Here is a 20,188-nt window from a genome sequence, read left to right on the forward strand (position 1 = left end):
TCTTTCATGGAAAGTGGCATTGAAGTCTCCAAGGGAATGACATCTAAGGCGCCAAGATGGGGCTTCCTGGAGGTGCTTGAAATGGTCTTGGAGACTCCAAGGGAATGGCATCTAAGGTGCCATTTTGGTGCTCAAAATGGAGGCCCTGGAGTTTGCATTCCATGAATTTTTTAACTACCAAAAGAGGCTTAGCAAAACTCCATCTTGTCTCTAGAAATGTTGCTCTAGAAGTGTTGCTTGAATGCTTCTTCTATTAGTGGTTTTGTTACTTCTTTTTCTATCATTTCTTACAAAAATTCATTAACTTAAATCAATCAAAGTAGTATTCAAATTAAACACTAAAACACTTCATAATTTAGCAAAATTCATTGACTTTTTATATGAAATAACATAGAAAAATAACTCATGATGCACATGCATCACAACACCAAACTAGAAACTTTGCTTGTCCTCAAGCAAATGAAGAATTATGTAAATTAACTCTATGGATTCAATCTTGACAATCCAGAGTGTGAAGATTAGCAATTCTTAATGTTCTTGATCACATTATGAAATCCTTTCAAATATGTGGTGCGTGGCAGAAGTTAACCAATTTGGAGATTTCAATTAAGAGACAGCATTGCACGTATAGCTCTTAACCGGCTAAGATCTGCCTCACCAATTTAAAAAGGGTTGTCACAAAATTTAGAAATAAAATACTGGGAGTATGAGTCCCAGGTCATCTTCCAACGAGTTGCAGGAAAGATGGAATTAGCTAACAACGTCCAGTTTAACCAAGCACTTGAGCATTCCAACTCAAGTATCGTCTCTTAATCAACCCCCATGTCAAGTAGAAATTCTACTCCATTGACATGAAATTAATAATCATAAAAATATGAGAAGACATAATTAATTAAAATAAAATAGAGAATTAAAATTAATTAAAATAAAAATAACTCTATATATTAATAAATTCAAAACGCAACATAATTATCTGAACAGAGCCAATGAGTAACTAACTAAAAATAAGGGAATAAGGAAACAAACTAAAGCAATGTCTTCAACGGAGGTAATGACTCTCAGCATCCAAAAATCCAAGCAAAAGCATAAACTATCAATGTAATTCCAATCTAAAAACTCAGATCTAAAACTGAAGTAATCCTAATGTGATCAATCTCAATGTGTGTGGATGCTTCTTTGAGTTTCTGCATGTTTCCTAGGTTAAGTCTATGTTTCTGGGCCAAAAACTAGGTCAAAAAGCGGCCCAAAATCGCCTCCAACGTATTCTATCATTTTTGCAGATCGCGCAAGTCACACGTACGCATCGTCCATACGTTCGCGTCAGTCAGCGATTTTCCTTGTCACGCGTTTGCTTCGTCCATGCGTTCGCGTCACTCGTGCAGACTCCAATCTACGCGTTTTCGTCAGGCACGCATTCGCGTCGCTGCGAATTCTCCATTTCGCGCATTCGCTTAGGCCATACGCTCGCGTCATTGCTCGCTGGTCATCTCCTTAGTTTCTTGTGTTCCTTCCATTTTTGCAAGGCTCCTCTCCAATTTCCAAGTTATTCATGCCCTATGAAGCCTGAAACACTTAACACACAGATCACGGCATCGAATGGGATAAAGGAGAATTAAAATACATAATTAAAGGTATCTAGGAAGCAAGTTTCCAACCATGGAGTAATTTTGGGAAGGAATTGTAAATACATGCTAATCATATGAATAAGTGGGTAAAGATTTGATAAAACCACACAATTAAACACAATATAAATCATAAAATAATGGTTTATCAACCTCCCCACACTTAAACATTAGCATGTCCTCATGCTTAGTTGAAGGAGATAAAGTAAATGAGTAGGGACATGTAAAACTCATGCAATGCAATGCAACCTATATATATATATATATATATATATATATATATATATGAATGCAACTATAAGATTCTTGTCTAATTGGTTAAAAGTAAATAAACTCTTCAAGACAAACATAAATCAAATTCCACTAATTCAGTTTATACAGTAAGAACAGGTAAAAATGCAAGAAGATAGCTCATGAAAGTGGGGAACATAGAATCAAGCATTGAACCCTTACTGGTAGTGTATGTGAACTCTAATCACTCAAGTGTATAGGGTAATCACTCTACTCTTCTCTAATCATGCTTTCTAAATTTTGTTCTTCACCTGATCAATCAACAATATTTAACATACCAATGCAAACATCATGAGGTCTTTTCAAGGTTGTAATGGGGCTAAGGTAAGGGTGAGGGTATATATATATGGCTAAGTGAGCTACAAATTGAATCTTTAATTAACCTAAGCTTTCACCTAACATACATATACTATATATAACTTTAGAATCATGCCTAGCTACCTATAATCTTCACTTTTGCATTACATACTCATGCATCAACTTTCTTTTAATTTTTATTACACATGCATTGATCTTTGGACTTAACTTAACTTAGAACCGGGGTAATTTTGTCCCCTTATTATTATTATTAGAAAAAAAAATTTTTTTTGAACATGAAAATAAATATAGCTTATCAATGCACATGGATTTTTTTAATTTTTATAGTTTCACATGAGTAGGTACCCAAATTCCCATTATTTTATCATGACTCATTCCCTTATTAACCCTTGTTCCCACAATCTTCCCATACTCAATTAACACACAATTTCTATCTTAAGCTAACCAAAGATTCAATTGGGATATTTTAATTGTTTTTTTCTGCTTAAGGCTAGTAATGTGGTAAAATATAGAATAAATGGGATCAAAAGGCTCAAAGTGGCTGACAAAGGTAATTTAAAGGGTATGCTTATTTGGGATAAGTGAGCTAAACAAATAATGGCCTCAATCATATGCAAGCATGTAAATACATTAAACAGTGGACATATAGGATGAAACAAAATAAGATTACAATCATAGAGAAGTAAACACACAAGAATAAATATTTATGGTTAAATAATGTAACCATGTAGCTAAGCTCAAATCTCACAGGTTGTGTGTTCTTAGCTTTTTAAACTATGTTCCAAATACAACTTCAAATAATTTTAACACAAAAGTTTTGATTTAAATTAGTGAAATTTTTCAAAAATAGGGTCTTTAGAAGAAACTTATTATTTTCAATCAAGTAGGACATGCAGGTAAATAACCTATTTCTATGCAATCTATCCTATTCTACAAAAGAAAAATTAACTAAATATCCTATTTTACTGGTGTTTAAGGAAAAGAAATTACCTCCAAAAGTCAGGTACTGACCGACCTCCCCACACTTAAGGCTTTGCACCGTCCTCGGTGCCATCTGTCAGGAACAAAGGGGGGCTGGTAGCAGCATCTCCACCATCGGGATCGTCATGACTCCCTGTGCTGGTAAATGAAGTGAACTTCGAGGTGTCTGGGTCTTTGTAGTTTCCCAAAAGTAGCTCCTTGAGGTTTGTGAATCGGCGCTTGTTACGGTGCTCTCCTAGCTTTGCTTTGTGTTCTTGTCGATCCAATCTTTCAAGTATCTGATGGAGCAGTTGGTTTGTTGTAGGTACTTGTGGTGTTGAAGGAGGAATGTCTTCAGCCGGTTCTGTAGGCTGGCTTGTAGTGGCTGCTGGCGGTCTGATATATTTCCCGTTAGGGACATGCTGATCATCCCGTGGGAGTATGGCTTTAGTGTCCCCAGCTCTGTAGGAGACTCCGGCTGCGGAGACGAGATCTGAAACCAAGGCGAGAAAAGGTAAGTTGCTTGCAATTTGTACGTGTCCCATTGCATTCCGGATGTGTCTTGGTAAGTTTAGAGGCTGGTTGTAAGAAAACACCAGAGGAAAACAGCCATGTTTGTAGTAAAGAAGGACTCGTGAGTGCTCGGAAAGACATAATGAGACATAATCTGTGCCCATACTCGAGCCTCCAAGGTAAATGCCGAAGCCGATATCCCTTTTGGTCGGGATTGATGGTATCCGTAGATCCATCTGCTGCCAGGTTGTGCGATAACTCTGAGAACGGCGTCCCAGTCAAATTGGTATGTCTGGTGCTTGAGTGAGGCTTCTTGAAATGCATCCAATCCTTCTGGAGCAGGGGAAAGATCTAAAGCTTGTTGAATGGCCTCTTCAGTTATGGGGAGTTGCTTCTGACGGACATAGACAGACTGCATGGTTGGCATGTGAAATTTGGAGTAGAATTCTACTACCCATGAGAGATTAACCTGCCGTGGCTGTCTTCGTAGGAATCCCCATTGTCTTCGATCAATTTGCGGCTCAACAAATTCAGCAATGTGGGTCGGGAGGATGAGAAGGTATTCATTGTTGTAATTCCTCTCTTCCAGGATGGGGAACATCTGCTCACAGTAGCGGTTAGGAAACCGCGCAGTGTCCTTTGCTGGGAAGGCTTTTTCTTTTTTATCGACCTTGATGATCCTCTTGATTCATTTTGTTGAGGGCTTTACTGCTGTTGAAGATGGCTCTGCCACTAATGCTCTTTTTGTTCCTCTCCTTGCTGGTGGTTTGGGAGTAGCTTTCTCTTTGCCTTTCTTGGTGGCCATCCTGAAAAAGGAAAGAGGTAAGTACTATGTAAAATGAAAGGTTCGAGCATGGGAGAGAACATTATGGGTGGTAATCAATGCACGGTGAAGAAGGATGTCGTTAACACATGGTCTAGACTACATGTGAAAAGTTCATCAAAGGTAATGTATTAAGTGCATGTTATGGCAATTAAATGCAAGATGTTTATTGACATGCTGGCAAAGGCATGAGTAGCATAGATCAAGCATTCAATATCCAAGTTATATTATCAAGTCTTTCAAACTAATAACCTGTTTGTATTGACAATTAAATTAAATTAATAAAATATAAAAGGGCTTTTGTGAGAAAACAGGCATTAAAGTAGTAGGACCACATAAAGGTAGTGCATGATGCCATACGGGCTTTTTCACAAACACATAGCATGCATGGTAAATATGTTTTTGAAAATATCAAATAGAACATGCAAGTAACCCTTTAAAAGGTAATATTAATTGTCAAACAAATCCATGATAATCCACAAGCAAAATATAGAAAATAAAGACCGAAATAAATTTCCAACACCAATTAAAAGGAATAAAAATAAAGAAACAAAAAGAAAATATAGATAAAGAGAGTAGAAAGAAAAAGAAGAAGAAAACATAATACAATTAAGAAGAATAATGGAAAAGTAAAGAAGGAAGAAGAATAAACCTTGATAATGGGTGTAAAAAGAAAAGAAAAGGCGAAGAGTAAAAAGTAAGAAAGAGTGGAGAAGGAAGAAGAGAGAAGAAGGAAGTAAGAAGGGATAAGAAAAATTAGGATTTGGGGAAGAAAAGATAAGATATTTTGGCTGATCTGGATATTCTGTGCACCACACGTGACGCAGACGCGTGGGTCACGTGGTCGCGTGGTATGCGATGTTTTTCTAGTGACGCGAATGCATGGGTCACGTGGTCGCGTGGTGTGATTTGTGCGAATGGCGCGAGGGCAGCGACGCGTTCGCGCAACTCTCTGTTTCAAACTCATTTTGCCAAAATATTTGGTTGACCCGATCGCGCATGGTTGACGCGATCATATGAATGGCCATGTTTGGAGGACGACGCGGACACGTGGGGCACGCGGTCGTGTGATAGGGCTAGTGCTTCTAGCATCACTCCAGCCCCACTCTATCATTACTTGCTGCCATACACCTCTTTTACGTCGATTTTTAAGGGCACGGGTTCGCGTGGGTGACGCGGACGCGTGGGAGGCTTATTTTTCAAATGACGCGGCCGTGAGGTTGACGTGGACGTGTGGGCATGTTTGTGCCTAAGGCACGCCTCCAGCCACGCTTTTCGCGTGACTCTCTGTCTAATTCTCTTTTCTTCAATACACCCTGGTGACGCGGACGGGTCAGCGACGCTGCCGCGTCACGTGCGTTTTTTTTTTAAATAATATGCAGAATGCTCATGCAAACTATATGCAGCTATATGCAGCGATGATGAGAAGAGTCATTAACATCATAAAAATAAAGTAAAAACAAAACTAAGACTGAAACGGAACGATCATACCATGGTGGATTGTCTCCCACCTAGCACTTTGCTTTTACATCCTTAAGTTGGACGCTCTTTAGGCTCATTTTGCTTCTCTTGGTGGGTCTTCCAAGAGGAAGATCTCTAGTTCCTTTTGATTCTTCATCTTCTCACCATGATAAAGCTTTAGGCGATGTCCATTGACCTTTAGAAATTTGGAGCTAGTAAGATGACGCAGGTGGAAAACTCCGTATGGCTCTACCTTCTCTACTCTGTATGGACCTTCCCATCTTGATCTCAGTTTACCTGGCATGAGCCTTAGTCTGGAGTTATATAGTAGAACTAACTCGCCTGGTCTAAATTCTTTCCTTTTAATGTGCTTGTCATGGACAGCCTTCATTTTCTCCTTTTAACGCTTGGAGTTGTCATATGCTTCTAGGCGGAGGTTCTCTAGTTCTGCTAGTTGTAGCTTTCTTTCAGCACCAGCTTTCGTAAGATTCATGTTGCACTCTCTTACAACCCAGAAGGCCTTGTGTTCCACTTCTACTGGGAGGTGGCAAGCCTTTCCGTATACCAAGCGGAATGGGCTCATCCCAATGAGTGTCTTGTACGCTGTTCTATATGGCCAGAGTGCGTCTTGTAGCCTGGCACTCTAGTCCTTCCTATGAGGTTTTACTATCTTCTCCAGAATATGTTTAATCTCTCTGTTAGAGACTTCTGCTTGTCCATTGGTCTGGGGATGATAAGCTGTTGCTATTTTGTGAATTATCCCATGCTTTTTCAGTAATCCTGTTAGTCTCTTGTTACAAAAATGGGTGCCTTGATCACTCACGATTACTCGTGGTGATCCAAAGCGACAGATAATATGGTTTCTAACAAAGGAAACAATAGTGTTAGCATCATCAGGGCGGGTAGGAATTTCTTCCACCCACTTAGAAACATAATCTACGGCTAACAGTATATAAAAGTAACCATTAGAATTTGGAAATGGACCCATGAAGTCAATGCCACAAACATCATAGAAAAGCATAAGCTGTTGAGGCATCTCATCCCTCTTGGATATATTACCAAACCTTTGGCATGGGGAACAAGATTTACAAAATTCAGCAGCATCTTTAAAAAGAGTAGGCCACCAGAATCCACAGTCTAGAATTTTTCTAGATATTCTTTGAGGGCCAAAATGTCCTCCACTCTTAGATGAGTGGCAAGCCTCTAAAATGGACTGGAATTCTGATTGGGGCACACACCGTCTAATTACCTGGTCAGCACCACACCTCCATAAATGTGGATCGTCCCATATATAATATTTAGACTCGCTTTTCAGCTTGTCTCTCTGGTGCTTAGTAAAATTTGGGGGAAAAGTGTGGTTAACTAGATAATTAGCTACAGGTGCATACCAAGGAACTACTTCAGATACTGCTTGTAAGCTATCAAATGGGAAATTATCATTTATAGGAGTGGAGTCACCCTTAATGTGCTCAAGGCGACTCAAGTGGTCTGCCACTAAATTCTGGTTACCACTCCTGTCCTTAATTTCTAAATCAAATTCTTGTAACAGTAGTATCCAACGTATTAGCCTTGGTTTGGACTCCTTTTTAGCTAATAAATATTTTAGAGCTGTATGGTCTGAGTACACTACTACCTTAGTACCAAGTAAATAGGCTCGGAATTTATCCAGAGCAAAAACAATAGCAAGAAGCTCTTTTTCAGTAGTAGTATAATTAGACTGAGCAGCATCTAAAGTCTTAGATGCATAAGCAATTATAAAATGGTCCTTACCTTCGCGCTGAGCCAACGCTGCTCCTACTACATGGTTGGAAGCATCACACATAATTTTAAATGGCTGGCTCCAGTCTAGTCCTCTCACAATTGGAGCTTGAGTCAGGGCAGTTTTCAGCATATCAAATGCCTGCATACAATCCTCACTGAACTCGAACTCAATTTCCTTCTGCAACAATCTGGATAAAGGTAATGCTACCTTACTGAAGTCCTTAATAAATCTCCTGTAAAAACCTGCGTGGCCAAGGAACAAACGGACTTTCCTCACGGAGGAGGGGTAAGGTAAACTAGAAATAACGTCCACCTTTGCTGGATCTACAGAAATGCCAGTATTAGACACAACATGTCCTAGTACAATTCCTTGTTTGAGCATAAAGTGACCTTTTTCAAAATTTAATACAAGGCTTGTACTAACACATCTGTCTAACACTCTAAATAAACTATCCAAGCAAAGGCTAAATGAATCACCATATATGCTAAAATCATCCATAAAAACTTCCATACAGTTCTCAATCAGATCAGAGAAAAGACTCATCATGCATCTTTGGAAAGTAGCAGGTGCATTGCATAAACCAAAGGGCATTCTCTTATAAGAATAAGTCCCACAAGGACATGTAAAAGTAGTCTTTTCCTGATCGTCAGGAGCTATATGAATTTGAAAGTAGCCTGTATAACCATCTAAAAAATAGTAATGGGATTTACCTGACAGGCGATCAAGCATCTGATCAATGAATGGCAAGGGGTAGTGATCCTTGCGAGTGGCTTGGTTGAGACGCCTATAGTGAATATAAACTCTCCATGAATTTTGCACTCTAGTTGTCAAGAGCTCTCCGTGCTCATTTCTTATTGTTGTGACTCCAGACTTCTTGGGCACCACTTGTACTGGACTGACCCATTCACTGTCTGAGATGGGGTAAATAATATCTGCCTCAAGTAGTCTGGTTACTTCTTCTTGACAACTTCTAAGATGGTGGGATTCAATCTTCATTGAGGTTGACGGATAGGCTTTGCTCCCTCTTCTAAGAATATTCTGTGTTCACAAACTTGCGGACTAATGCCTACTATATCTGCCAAGCTCCATCCAATTGCTTTCTTATGTTTTCTCAGCACACTGAGTAGCTGTTCTTCCTATTGAGAAGTGAGCTCCTTTGCAATGATGACTGGGAACTTCTGCTTGTCCTCAAGGTAAGCATACTTGAGGTATGGAGGAAGGGGCTTTAATTCTAATTTCTACTCATAGCTAGGCTCTAGATCATCCGGGACTGGTGATAATGGTAAAGTCTTCTCACTGTTTTCAGAAAGTGTCCCCACACTTGGACTTTTCTCCATATACTTCTCTTCTAATTCTTCCTGGTGAACTTTAGCTACAGTTTCATCAATAATGTCGCATTGGAAGATAGAATGATATTCTGGAGGATGCTTCAGAGCTTCATTTAAACTGAAACTCACTGTTCTGCCATCTATCTTAAAGGAGTAAGTTCCTGAGAATGCATCCAGCTTGAACTTTGAAGTCTTTAGGAATGGTCTTCCAAGCAGGATTGATGATTGTTTGCCTGAGTCATTAGGGGACATTTCCAGGATGTAGAAATCAATGGGAAATGTGAGCCCCTTAATGCTCACTAGTACATCTTTAGCAATTCCAACTACTGTAATAATGGTTTTATCTGCTAACACAAAACGAGCTGCCGACCTTTTTAAGGAAGGGAGCCTCAAAGTATCATATATAGACAAAGGCATTATACTAACACATGCTCCTAAATCACACATGCAATCAGAAAAATTTACACCTCCAATGGTACAGTTAACCATACATGGACCTGGATCACTACATTTTTCAGGTATATTTCCCATTAAAGCAGATATAGAACTACCTAAAGGTATAGTTTCTAATTCATTAATTTTATCTTTATGTATGCATAAATCCTTTAGAAACTTTGCGTATTTAGGTACCTGTTGAATAACATCAAAAAGGGGAACAGTTACCTCGACCTTTTTGAATATTTCTACCATTTTGGGATCGAGTTCCATCTATTTTTTGGGCTTCCTTGCAAGTTGTGGAAATGGAATAGGAGGGGTGCAATTTGTAGCTTCAGAATCCCTTGGGACTTCATTCTGTGGCTGAGCTTCCTCTTCTTCAACTATGTCTTGTACGTCCTCTTCTTCTTCAGCATGTTCCACTTCCACCACATCCTCTGCTGGCACGTGTTCTGATGGGTTTGGCTCCTCATGGTTCCTCTCCTGTAATGTGGTTCCGAACCTCAAAGTGATGGCGTTGATGCCACCTTTGGGATTAGGCAGTGGTTGAGAGAGAATTCCATTAGAGCTTGGAGGTTGATGTGTGGAATTAAGTGAGGAATCCATCCGAGAGATGAGAGCTTGTAAAGTGGCAGTCAAGCCATTCAGACTAGAGTTAAGCTGCGCCTGCATGTCTTGTTGTCCTTGCGCAAGAGAACGGAGCATCTCGTCATTTGATGAGGAATTATAATGAGCATTCTAAGAAACTTGTTGTTGGGTTTGCTGTTGTCCTTATGATTGTCTTAGGTGAGATGCCCTGTAAGGTTGGTTCTGATTCTGCTGTCTGTTGTTGTTATTGTTATTCCACCTCTGGTTTCCGTTATTATCTCTGCCTTCTCTGTTAAAGTTATCCCTCTAGCCATGGTTAGAATTATCTTTTCAACCTTGGTTGGAGTTGTCTTGCCATCCATCGCTATAGTTGCCACTTTGGTTGTAGTTTCCACCTTGTTGATTGTATCCTTGATTTGGGCGGTCATAAAAGTTGTGAGTGGCTGCCACAGTGTTGTCTTCCTGGAGTTGCAGACATTCATCAGTATAATGACTATAATCAGCACAGATCCTGCATACTCTTTGTAGAACTAACTGTTGGCTTTGTTGTGGTGAAGGCTGAGCTTGTTGTGCTTATTGTTGATTCAACTGCATCTGCTTCAGTAGGTTGGTCATTTCACATATACTCTTGGTGAGAGCAGTAGTCTCTTTGCTAGAGGAAATCTCTACAACGGCTTTGGGATGGTTGCGCCACTGTCTGTGATTTCTAGTGGACTCAGCTAAGTCGCTGATCAGCAGACATGCTTCATCTGCGGTTTTGTACTTTTTTAGAGAACCATTACTGGCACCTTCCAGTGTAGTCTTATCCTGGGGGTTCATGCCTTGGGTGAAGTAGCTGATCAATACTAGTTTACCAATCATGTGATGGGGACATGCATCCAGGAGATTGTTGAAGCGCTCCCAATATTCATAGAGAGTCTCTGATTTACCTTGAACAATGCAGGAGATCTCTTTTCTCAGTCTATCTGTGACTTCAGCTGGGAAGTATTTTTTCAAAAATTCTCTCCTGAGTGTATCCCAGTTGGTAACAGTTGCTTCAGGTTGGGAGTAGTACCACTCCCTTGCCTTTCCCTCAAGAGAAAATGGGAAAGCGGTTAACAGAATGGAAGTTTCATTTGCACCATGACGCCTAACAGTAGAACAGGCTGTCTAAAAATCCCTAAGGTGCTTAATAGGCTCTTGAGCAGGTAAGCCATGAAACTTGGGCATCAAGTTGATCAGTGCGGTTTTTAGTTCAAAATCTGCAGCTGCAGTTGGGTGATGCACTTGATACGGCTGCAGTGTAAAATCTGGGGCTCCAGCTTCTTGGAGGGTAATTCTCCTAGGTGCTGCCATAGTATTTGCACGTGAATCAACTGAATCAGTAGTAAAGGAGCTTGTTTCACTCTCAGATGGCGGTTCAGATTTGCCCTCAGATGAGACTGGTGAATTGATAATAATCACTTCACCACCCTCGGAGGCTAACCAACGTCGAGTTCGTCTAATATGTGAAAGAGTTCTTTCAATTTCAGGATCTAATGGGACTAAACTTGGATTAGGCAATGAATGCGTCATTCAATGAGAAAAACAAATAGCTCATGGTAATAGAAGTAAAAAAATAAAATATGCAAATAAAAATAAAATATATACACTAATTAATAATTTAGCATACTATTGCAACTCCCCGGCAACGACGCCAAAAATTGATGCGTGGCAGAAGTTAACCAATTTAGAGATTTCAATTAAGAGACAGCGTTGCACGTATAGCTCTTAACCGGCTAAGATCTGCCTCACCAATTTAAAAAGGGTTTTCACAAATTTTAGAAATAAAATACTAGGAGTATGGGTCCCAAGTCGTCTCCCAACGAGTTGCAGGAACTAACTCTTACCCTCAGATCCTAGTCCTCTCCCTTGGTGAGGTCTAGTTTTAGTACGTATGGAATTAGCTAACAACGTCCAGTTTAACCAAGCACTTGAGCATTCCAACTCAAGTATCGCCTCTTAATCAACCCCCATGTCAAGTAGAAATTCTACTCCATTGACATGAAATCAATAATCATAAAAATATGAGAAGACATAATTAATTAGAATAAAATTTCAAAACGCAACATAATTATCTGAACAGAGTCAATGAGTAACTAATTGAAAATAAGAGAATAAGGAAACAAACTAAAGTACTGTCTTCAACGGAGGTAATGACTCTCAGCATCCAAAAATCCAAGCAAAAGCATAAACTATCAATGTAATGCCAATCTAGAAACTCATATCTAAAACTGAAGTAAGCTTACTGTGATCAATCCCAATGTGTGTGGATGCTTCTTTGAGTTTTTGCATGTTCCCTAGGTTTAGTCTGTGTTTCTGGGCCGAAAACTGGGTCAAAAAACGGCCCGAAATTGCCCCCAGCGTATTCTGTCATTTTTGCAGATCGCGCAGGTCAGGTGTACGCGTCGTTCATGCGTTCGCGTCAGTCGGCGATTTTCCTTGTCACGCGTTTGCTTCGTCTACGCGTTCGCGTCACTCGTGCAGACTCCAATCCACGTGTTTTCGTCAGGCACGCGTTCGTGTCGCTGCGAATTCTCCATTTTGCGCGTTTGCATGGGCCATCCGCTCGCGTCATTGCTCGCTGGTCATCTCTTTAGTTTCTTGTGTTCCTTCCATTTTTGCAAGCCTCCTCTCCAATTTCCAAGTCATTCATGCCCTATGAAGCCTGAAACACTTAACACACGGATCACGGCATCGAATGGGATAAAGGAGAATTAAAATACATAATTAAAGGTCTCTAGGAAGCAAGTTTCCAACCATGGAGTGATTTTGGGATGGAATTGTAAATACATGCTAATCATATGAATAAGTGCGTAAAGATTTGATAAAACCACACAATTAAACCCAAGATAAATCATAAAATAATGGTTTATCAATATGCCCACCTTGAAGCAAGCTTATTGTCTTTCTCTTTTCTTTCTTAGCTTAGCTTATTGGGTGCTTTCCACTATGAGTTTAGCTTTGATTCTAAGTGCTTTGTTTTCAAGTTTTACCACTTGATACATAAGCACCACAAGCATGTGACCAGAGGACTCTTTGAGCCTTATATTTGTTTCTTTCTTTTCTTTATAGTCATTGATGCTCAGAGCCTTGAGGTTGAGGGAGTGCTTTGCACTTTTGATCCTAGCCTTGACTCTAAGTATTTTGTTTTCAAGTTTTTCTTGATACATAAACACCACAAGCACTTGACTAATGGTTAGTTATTGGTACTCAGAGCCTTCGGCTTCTCTTTCTTTCCCCTTTCTTACTTAATCATGAATTTGTGACTTTTGCTTCTTCAAATTTCTAAATAATTTGTAAGGATTTCATAAAGTTTCTCTAAACTAAAACCTCAAACAATCAGGTTCAAACGTGTTGAGCGAAACAATTATTTTAGCCTCTCAATACTCTTATGATCATGCTAGTTTCTTCTTTATTCAACCCTTGTTTGTTTTCATTTATGTTCATGATTCCTACTTGCCTTGACTAACAAGTTTCAATATAGTGAATATAATGAAACCGCAGCATGATGCAACTCACAATAATACTCCTAATATGCTCATACTAGAAAGGAAAATCACACATGCATACACTAGAAATAGAAGACAATCATGCATTCAGTTGAAAGTAAAGAAGGAAAATAAGAGGAAAAGAAACTTAGCCACCTTGAGGATCACTCATCTTCATTGTTATTGTCATTTTTCTTATTAACTTCCTCTCCAACACCAAACTTGGAATAGTTGCTTGTCCTCAAGCAACAACAAAAAAATAGTGGTGATGAAATTATGATAAATCATGTATATCTCCAAAAAGTGATGTAGGTAATGCATGCTTTTATTCAAATAAAGCAAGCAAAATTAAAGACAAAATAACAAAATAAAAGAAATAGATAATATGATTGTATGAAAAAGTGGGTTGTGCATGATACATTGCATGGAGAATACGTGCTAGGACCAAACTTGGTGTGACACTTTCATCTTGGAACTATGCTAAGTACCCTAGTGATGATTAAGATTCATGTAGTTGTAGGACAACACCAAACTTATTCCATACAATCATATACTAAATTATTTAAAAGTTAAAAAAGTATAGCAAGAAATTTAGTTACCAATTGTTGGGTTGCCTCGCAACAAGCGCTCTTTTAACTTCACTAGCTTGACGATTGATCCTTACTAAGTTGGGGATGGATCGTTGTGCTTCATCTTCTCCTCTCTCACTCTAAACTTCCATCCAATGTCCTCTTTGGTGATCTTATCTCCAGGTGAAAGGTCACTTGTAGGGATTTTCTTATCTCATCAACCTCTGGGCTTCTTCAAATTCTTCTCTTCCCCCTTGGGTGGTGGTACACACTTAACACTAGACTTAGACTCAATTTCAAGAGGGTTCTTGTTGGTTGCCAAAAATAGAGGATTAGGTTGCAAATTCTTGTAAGCTCCTTTGGTGCCTTTGGCTTGTTGCACCACTTCTATTTTTTCTTTTACTTTCAAATATGGAGGTGATTCATTAGGTGCTTCCTTCAAGTTTGGATCCATTGACTCAACCTTCATGCAATTGTTCTTTCCACTTGAATGGTGCATAGTCTTGAAAACATGAAACACTAAGTGTTTATCATGCACCCTCAACATAATTCACCCATCTCAATATTAATTAAAGCTCTGCTAGTAGCTAAGAAGGGTCTCCTAAGAATGATGGATGCATTTTTATCTTTCTCCATATCAAGGATGATAAAATCAGCTGGGAGGAAGAACTTTCCTACTTTCACCAAGACCTTCTCTATGATGTGTGAGCATCTTGTTTTTAGTTGGATTTATTTAGTTTTACTTGATTTCAGAGCAAAAATCCCCTTTGGATGTTACTTTGAGTTGTTTTACTATTTTTTATGATTTCAGGTGAAATTTGGAGCAGTTTGGCATAGTTTGGAGCTAAAAAGGAAAAAAGCTAGCAACACTCCCCTTGGCGCTAAACGCCCAACAGCAAGGGACTCAAGACCAGAAGCGCACTACCCCCCTTAGGGCATTAAACACCCAAAATGGCATTTAACGGCAGCAGCAGTCTGAATTCACTCTCCCTTGGGCTTGTCAAGTGGATTTAGCATTTATTAGTTATATTTTATTTTCCTTTTGTAATTTTTATTTACGAACAATATCTTTTATTCTTAGGTTTTATTATTTTATTTTATTTCCATATCAAATTAGGTTAGTATAAAAGGAAAAAGATCACTTGTGACTCGAATCCTCTCCCTTTCGCACGTTTTTCAGAACCCTAGTTTCTCTGTAAGTCATGAGCAACTAAACCTCTTGGTTAAGGTTAGGAGCTCTGTTTATTTCTATGGATTAGAATTATTGCTTTGCTATTTTAATTAATGTATTGATTTAATTCTAAGGATTATTTTCGTTCTTAATCTTATGAATCTTGGTGGAATGAGAGTATGACCCTTATTCTACCTGAGTTCTTGTGATTCTTGAGAGAGTTATCTCGCTTGAACAACAGCTTGAAAACAAATTCCTCCTAAATTCCTAATTACACAAACTAATTGGGATATGTGACATATAATCCTGTTAGCTTTGGGTAATTAGGGGTTTTGTGGCCATAAACTAGTTTTTGAACTTAACCCTCTAATTGGAATTAAGTAGTGGTTAATGAAGGTTAGAGGATGCTAAATCACTAAGAGATTAGGGTTTAGACATTTACAATTTACCATGGAATGAATCATACATTGTTATAATAGTTGGTAAGAACTTTTAATCCAGAAAGATAAACATCTCCGAAGCCTTAACAGTTTTCTTATACTGTTTTTTTACACCAAACCCATTTATTGCTTTCTTTACTTGCTTATTTACTATTTTATGCATTTCAACCATCAAACCTCTTTTCTACTTGCATAACTAAGTCCAACTGGATAACCATTGTTGCTCAGTCCGACAATTCTCGTGGGATCGACCCTCACTCACCTGAGGTATTACTTGGATGACCCGGTGCACTTGCCGGTTAAGCTGTGGATATTCTCAAAATCCGCACCACTCTACCACTCCTTATGCATGCTTCATAGATCTATCAGCCAATTGTAGAACTATTTTCGTTGGCCTCATCTCATGAATTTATAGCTTCTTCATCACAGAGAGAGGCATTAGATTGATAATTCACCCTAGAGCACACAATGCTCTTTCAAAGGTTGTTTCCAATGGTGCAGTGAATTTGGAAGCTCCCTGGATATTTCTTCTTTCTTGGCAAATCCCTTTGAATTTTGGCACTACATTCTTTAGTCATGACCGCAGTTTGACCCCTTCAAGGATCTTTTCTTGGATAACAATTCCTTCGTAAACTTAGCATACGTTGTCAATTGTTCAAGTATTTCTCTGTATTGAATGTTAATGTGGAGTGTTGATACGGGATTTTACAATCTCGCATAACTACCAGCAAGTGCACCGGATCGTACCAAGTGATAAACTCATGGTGAGTGAATGTCGATCCCATGAGGATTAAGGAATTAAAAAAGTAATGGTTGATTGAGTATTCTAGTAAGACAATTCACAATTTGATGAGGAACATTTGATAATATAAGCATGAATTTTAAATGACTTGAGCAATAAGTAAATGGAGGCAATAAATGACTGGAAAACAAAGAACGTAAATGTAAAATTGTTGGGAGTTTAAATTGCTTGAATGTAAATACTAAGAAAGTAAATTTAAAGAAAAGTAAATTGTGAGATTGTAAAGTAAGCAATGTAAATGAGCATTAATTAAAAGCAATTAATAAAGAAAGGGAATAATAGAATGAGGGAAGATCATTGGGGTACATAGCTATTGAATTCTCTAGATCAAATAGTTTTTCATCTCAATTTCAATCATGCAATCATTGATCTCTTGGCAAATTGATGAGCGGATAATTTATACCCATTTTGGCATTGTTTTTACATAGTTTTTAGTATGTTTTAGTTACTTTTTATTATACTTTTATTAGTTTTTATGCAAAAATCACATTTCTAGACTTTACTATGAGTTTGTGTGTTTTTCTGTGATTTCAAATATTTTCTGGCTGAAATTGAGGGACCTAAGCAAAAATCTGATTCAGAGGTTGAGAAAGGACTGCAGATGCTGTTGGATTCTGACCCTCCTGTACTCGAAGTATATTTTTTGGAGCTATAGAAGCCCAATTGGCACGTTATTAATTGCGTTGGGAAGTAGACATCTTGGGCTTTCTAGAAATATATAATAGTCCATACTTTGCCTGAGATTTGATGGCCCAAACTGGCGTTCAAACGCCCACTAGAGACCCTTTTCTGGAGTAAAACGCCAGAACTGGCACCAGAACTGGAGTTAAACGCCCAAACTCGCACCCAAGCTGGAGTTTAACTCCAAGAATGGCCTATGCACGTGAAAGCTTCAATACTCAGCCCAAGCACACACCAAGTGGGCCCCCGAGGTGGATTTCTGCATTCTCTGCACTTAGTTACTTATTTTTTGTAAACCCTAGTAACTAGTTTAGTATAAAGAGAATTTTTTACTATTGTATTCGTATGCTATCATAATATCATACATTGGACTTGGAGGCTGGCCACACGGCCATCCCTAGACTATTTTCTCTTATGTATTTTCTACGGTGGAGTTTCTACACCTCATAGATTAAGGTGCGGAGCTCTGCTGTTCTTCATGAATTAATGCAAGTACTATTGTTTTTTCTTTCAATTCATGCCTACTTCTTCTCCAAGATATACTCTTGTACTTAATTCAGTTAAGTCAGAATGAAGGGGTGACCCGTGACAATCATCCAATCTTCGTTACTCGCTTAGCCAAGATCCGCGTGCCTGACAACCACAAAGCGGTCTACATGATGTTCAACGTAGTCATTGGACGACAGTCGGATATATTCTCTTGGGTATCTAATACACGAACCGAGTCTGTGAGATTAGTATCTTCGTGGTATAGACTAGAACCATTGGCAGCCATTCCTGAGATCCGGAAAGTCTAAACCTTGTCTGTGGTATTCCGAGTAGGATTTGGGAAGGGATGACTGTTACGAGCTTCAAACTTGCGAATGTTGGGCGCAGTGACAGTATGCAAAAGGATAAGGGTCCTATTCTGACGCCAGTGGGAACCGACAGATGATTAACCGTGCGGTAGCTGTACTTGCTATTTTTCATCCGAGACGAGAAATCCGACAGTTGATTAGCTGTGCAGAGATAGTACCTGGTATTTTTCATCCGAGAGGATCATACAGCTTGCCATGGAAGGGAGCATGCATGGTTGGAAGAAGACAATAGGAAAGCATTGGTTCAGAAGCAACAAAGCATCTTCACACGCTTATCTGATAATCCCACGAATGAATTATATAAGTACCTTTATTTTATTTTATGTTTTATTTATCTTTTAATTATCAAATTCTCATAACCATTTGAATCCACCTGACTAAGATTTACAAGATGACCATAGCTTGCTTCAAGCCGACAATCTCCATGGGATCGACCCTTACTCACGTAAGGTATTACTTGGACGACCCATTGCACTTGCTGGTTAGTTGTGCGGAGTTGTGAAAAGTGTGAATCACAATTTCGTGCACCAAGTTTTTGGCGCCGTTGCCGGGGATTGTTCGAGTTTGGACAACCGAGGATTCTCATCTGGTTGCTTAGATTAGGTAATTTTATTTTAATTAAGCTTTTTATTTTTATTTTTGAAAAATTCAAAAAATATAAAATAAAAAAAAATTGTTCTTCAGAGTTTTTAAGAATGAATTCTAGAGTTTCATGAGATATGTTGAAGCCTGGCTGGCTGTTAAGCCATTCTAATCTTTTGGACTGAGGTTTCCACTTATCTTTGTAGGAGCCTTTGGATTCCTATCTATTTGGTTGTTGTATGTAATGCTCTGCTAAAGCTTGGCTGGCTATTTGGCCATGTCTAATTCTTTTGGACCGAAGCTTTAGACTAACATTGCACGAATCCTGGAATTCTTATTAAAAATTTTGAATGTCTTTATTTTCTTTTTCCAAAATAATTTTCGAAAAATATAAAAAAAAATTAATAAAATTATAAAACCAAAAAAATTTTGTGTTTCTTGTTAGAGTCTTGTGTCAAATTTTAAGTTTGGTGTCAATTGCATGTTTTAATTTTCCTTAAATTTTCGAAAATATATACATTGTGCTCTTCTTTGATCTTCAAGTTGTTCTTGATGATTTTCTTTGTTTAATCTTGTAATTTTCTTGTTTTGTGATTTTTGTTATTTTTGATATGCATTTTCGAATTCATAGTGTCTAAACACTAAAAATTTCTATGTTTGGTGTCTTGCATGTGTTTCTTTTCTTAAAAATTTTCAAAAATATGTTCTTGATGTTCATCATGATCTTCAAAGTGTTCTTGGTGTTCATCTTGACATTCAAAGTGTTCTGGCATGCATTATTTGTTTTAATCTTAAATTCTTATGTCTTTGTGTCATTTTGTTGTTTTTCTCTTTTCTCATTAATTCAAAAAAATCAAAAATAATATCTTTCCCTTATTTTGCTCATAAATTTCGAAATTTTGGGTTGACTTAGTCAAAAAAATTTTAAAATTTAATTGTTTCTTGTTAGTCAAGTCAAAATTTCAATTTAAAAACTTTATCTTTTCAAATCTTTTTCAAAAATCAAATCTTTTTCATTTTTCTTTCATATTTTCCGAAAATTTTTTAATTAATTTTTAAAATATTTTTCTTATTTTCGAAATTAATGCTAACATTTAATGTTTTGATTAAAAAATTTCAAGCTTGTTACTTTCCTATTAAGAAAGGTTCAATCTTTAAATTCTTGAATTATATCTTTTAAATTTCTTTTTCAAATCTTTTTCAAAATAAATTTCAATCATATCTTTTTCAAAATTTAATTTCAAAATCTTTTTCTAACTTCTTATCTTTTCAAAATTTATTTTCAAAATCTTTTTCAATTAACTACTTGACTTTTTTTTATTTTAAAAAGTTTACTATTTCTTATCTTTTTCAAAACCACCTAACTACTTTTCTCTCTCTAATTTTCGAAAACCACTAACAACTTTTTTCAAAATTCGAACCCTCTCCCTCTCTCTGTGTTCAAATTCTTTTATTCCCTCTGTACCTCATTCTTCT

Source organism: Arachis ipaensis, chromosome B07 (assembly GCF_000816755.2).
Source record: "Arachis ipaensis cultivar K30076 chromosome B07, Araip1.1, whole genome shotgun sequence".
In the NCBI taxonomy this organism is placed as follows: Eukaryota; Viridiplantae; Streptophyta; class Magnoliopsida; order Fabales; family Fabaceae; genus Arachis; species Arachis ipaensis.